The sequence below is a fragment of the Girardinichthys multiradiatus genome, chromosome 11 (genome assembly GCF_021462225.1).
Source record: "Girardinichthys multiradiatus isolate DD_20200921_A chromosome 11, DD_fGirMul_XY1, whole genome shotgun sequence".
Taxonomy (NCBI): Eukaryota; Metazoa; Chordata; class Actinopteri; order Cyprinodontiformes; family Goodeidae; genus Girardinichthys; species Girardinichthys multiradiatus.
The window spans coordinates 18,792,853-18,797,287 of NC_061804.1; positions in this window are offsets into that span (position 1 = coordinate 18,792,853).

A 4,435-nucleotide genomic window follows, 5' to 3' on the forward strand; every position below is an offset into this window, starting at 1 on the left:
TGCTCTGATCTCTCAAACCCCCAGTCGGTCGTGGCAGATGGACGCTCACACTGAGTCTGGTTCTGCTGGAGGTTTCTTCCTGTTAAAAGGGAGTTTTTCTTCTCCACTGTCGCTACATGCATGCTCAGTATGAGGGATTGCTGCAAAGTCAATGGCAGCGACTGTCCACTGTCTCTACATGCTCATCCAGGAAGAGTGAATGCTGCAAGTTACTGACTTGATGCAATCTGCTGGGTTTCCTTAGATAGAAAAGTTTTTAACTAGTTTGAATAATAAACAGAATTTCAATGCATTGTTCGGTACCTAGGATGAACTGGAATGTATGTACTTGACTTTGAATCTGTATGATTTGATTGAATTGACTTTGTAATGTGCCTTGAGTCGACGTGTTGTAAAACTGGGGCTATATAAATAAACTGAATTTAACTAATCAAAGAGTTAACCACTGTAAAAACACGTTAAGACAGTATTAGTTTGATCATCTCTAGTCCTATTAGCAAACACAACCTGAATACAGTGCCTTGCACTGTATTCAGGTTGTGTTTGAAAAGTTTAAGGGAAGGTAGATGAATACTTTTGTAAGGCACTGTATAAAAAGGATAATATTAAGAGATACAACTAAAAAATCATAGTATTCGGCCCCTTTGAACTGGTCAACTTCTTGCCACATTTCAGGCTTCAAACATAAAGATATAAAATTCAATTTTTTGGGAAGAATCAACAACAAGTGGGACACAATCGTGAAGTGGAATGAAATTTATCGGATGTGTCAAATTTTTTTTACAAATAAAAAACTGAAAAGTTGGGCGTGCAATATTATTCGGCCCCCTTGCGTTAATACTTTGTGGCGCCACCCTTTGCTGCAATTACAGCTGCAAGACGCTTGGGGTATGTCTCTATCAGTTTTGCACATCAAGAGACTGAAATTCTTGCCGATTCTTCCTTGCAAAACAGCTGGAGCTCAGTGAGGTTGGATGGAGAGCGTTCGTGAACAGTAGTCTTCAGCTCTTTCCACAGATTCTCGATTGGATTCAAGTCTGTACTTTAACTTGGCCATTCCAACACCTGGATACGTTTATTTGTGAACCATTCCATTGTAGATTTGGCTTTATGTTTTGCATCATTGTCTTGTTGGAAGATAAATCTCCGTCCCAGTCTCAAGTCTCTTTCAGACTCCAACAGGTTTTCTTCCAGAATGGTCCTGTATTTGGCCCCATCCATCTTCCCATTAATTTTGACCATCTTTTCTGTCCCTGCTGACGAAAAGCAGACCCAAACCATGATGCTGCCACCACCATGTTTGACAGTGGGGATGGTGTGTTCAGGGTGATGCTGTGTTGCTTTTATGCCAAACATATCGTTTTGCATTGTGGCCAAACAGTTCGATTTTGGTTTCATCTGACCAGAGCACCTTCTTCCACATGTTTGGTGTGTCTCCCAGGTGGCTTGTGGCAAACTTTAAACGAGACTTTTTATGGATATCTTTGAGAAATGGCTTTCTTCTTGCCACTCTTCCATAAAGGCCAGATTTGTGCAGTGTACGACTGATTGTTGTCCTATGGACAGACTCTCCCACCTCAGCTGTAGATCTCTGCAGTTCATCCAGAGTGATCATGGGCCTCTTGGCTGCATCTCTGATCAGTCTTCTCCTTGTTCGAGATGAAAGTTTAGAGGGACGGGCGGGTCTTGGTAGATTTGTAGTGGTCTGATACTCCTTCCATTTCAATATGATTGCTCTTTGGAATGTTTAAAGCTTGGGAAATGTTTTGTATCCAAATCCGGCTTTAAACTCCTCCACAACAGTATCTCGGACCATTCCACTTCACGATTGTGTCCCACTTGTTGATTCTTCACAAAACATTTTTATTTTATATCTTGATGTTTGAAACCTGAAATGTGGCAAGAGGTTGACCAGTTCAAGGGGGCCGAGTACTATCGCAAAGTACTGTAGATGAGACTACAATGAAGTGATTGGAAGTAGGATGATAGGAGGAAGATCCATTCTACTTTTGTTTATATTTTACTGGGTTTTATTGTTAAATTTCAAACACAATCAGCTCAAAAAAACTAGACAAGTATAATTTAAGAGAACCTTTGGATGTCTTACTGAGGAATGTCCAAGGTCAATTCAATCTATTCTTCTCTAAATATTTGTCTGTTTTAATGTCTGAGCAGACGGTTTTCGGTTATAACACCAAAACAGAGCATTTTCATATCAAATGAGACAATGTAGAATATTTTCTATATTTAGGGTTTTAAAAGTGTAAATAACAGATTAACAGTGCTCCCTAGTGGTGAGGCAGGTTTGAAAAACTGGTACATTTTTTTTTTTTTTTTAAATCAAAGCCCAACCAGTAACTTAGTGTTTAATTCATAGAGACACAGAAAATGTAACTTTTTTCGTTTTTGTTTTTTTAAACATAGTGGGGCATTCAGAGTCACAATCAGAACCATCACCCACATTTAGAGCTGAACTGGATTGCTTGTTTTTGTTGCTTTTTTCTTGCCATCTGACTGAGAATAGCAGCAAGACTCAAGCAGGGCAGTTTTTGATAGTTAGCATTACCCAACCGTTGAGCGTTGACTCCAGTCCTCTCCAGTATATGAGTGATCCCTATGCTGGGAGTGAATTTACTGTAATAATTACATGTTGGCTGTGAAGTGCAACTTGTCAGCTTTTACAAACCACTGGAACTGTTCCCATAGCTCAAGCTGCTGCTTAGTTATGTTATTGCAAAATGTAGTTCCAAATTTTTATTTCCTTTTTTTATAAATAGCTTGCGTTGATTTATCTTTAAATCAATTTTTGATCTAAAGTGGAGGTATAAGTTCTGATCAGAAGAACTATTGTGGAAACTTACTCTGATCTGATCCCAAATGGTATTATTTAATGATAAAAACACATTTAGAGGCTGCACGGTGGTGCAGTTGGTAGCACTGTTACCTTGCAGCAAGAAGGTCCTGGGTTCAATTCCCAGCCTGGGGTCTTTCTGCATGGAGTTTGCATGTTCTCCCTGTGCATGCGTGGGTTCTCACCGGGTACTCCGGCTTCCTCCGACAGTCCAAAGACATGCCTGTTAGGTTAATTGGTAACTTAGGTGTATGAATGAGTGTGTGCATGGTTGTATGTGTTGCTCTGCAATGGACTGGTGACCTGTCCAGGGTGTACCCTGCCTCTTGCCCATAGACTGCTGGAGATAGGCACCAGCTCCCCTGCAACCCACTATGGAATAAGCAGTAGAAAATGACTGACTGAAAAACACATTTAAAAATTTCTTGAGAAAATGCAACTTTGTTACCTTTTCTTAGCAATATTCTCTCTTTTTCATTTGCAATGAGTTGTGGCCCCTGGTATGATTTTGTGTGGCCCACGACCAACACTCCAAAAGGGCATAAAATCGGTTTGCCAGCTCATCTACATTTATAAAAAGAACAATTTAGGGTGAAAACATCTAGACAAAGATAACCAACCCACAAAATTTAGGACAATGTATACCGTTTTGTTTTTTATCTTTATTGAGCAAACCTGCGTAACTCGTCTTCTGTTTGGGATCTACAATGATTTACAGATTCCTTTTCTACAAAAATCAAACTACCCGATTTTTTCATTAAACTATTGTACCTAGTTTATTGTTGAGCAGGTACATTGAAAACAATTAAAGCACACTGCCTTTCACTCTGAGATCAGCAAACATGTAAAACACGCTGTTTTTGCTTCCATACGTGTATCAGACTAAACTGCGTTGAGTTAAAATATCTGTAGTCATGTAGCGATTCTATTAAACAACTGATGTTCATTTCTGAAGCTTTGCATCCTTTTGAGACAGCTAAAATGAATTTAATTTCTCCCATTACATAAAAAAAAAAAAAAACACAGCTCTGTTTCTGTTTTAGACCAAACAAAGCCTTTATTTTGATGTGTGCCTTGCGTTAGAGCTTTAACCCAAGCCAGATGCATGTGATAAATCCTCACCAAGCTAACAGTGCCTTTTAATATCTTCACTTGAGTAAGTGAGGGTGACACAATGAGAACCACGTTTTTGGCATTATTGTGAATTATGATACGCTTTTGAGATTTTTCAAGAAGCAAACACTTATTGGTTTTTTTTTTTTTTGCAGATAAACAAAGCCTGCTTACATCATGCATCACTGCACACACAAAGCTGATCAGCTGGTGTGAGTTTTTTGTTACTGATATTTTAAAACACAAAAAATAAACTTCTGGAGTTAAATAAATCAGATCACACCAAAATTTAAAGAATCTCTGCATCTAAAATCCAGTTATGGTCTGTCTCACATTTCTGGGGTAATTCACTCATTGAGAATACTCAGCACTATAATGCAAACTACTCTACAATTAAAGGAAAGGTGTACATTTAAGGGTGAGACATATTTTTAGTGCATCTTTACAATAAAAACCAAAAATGATAAAAAA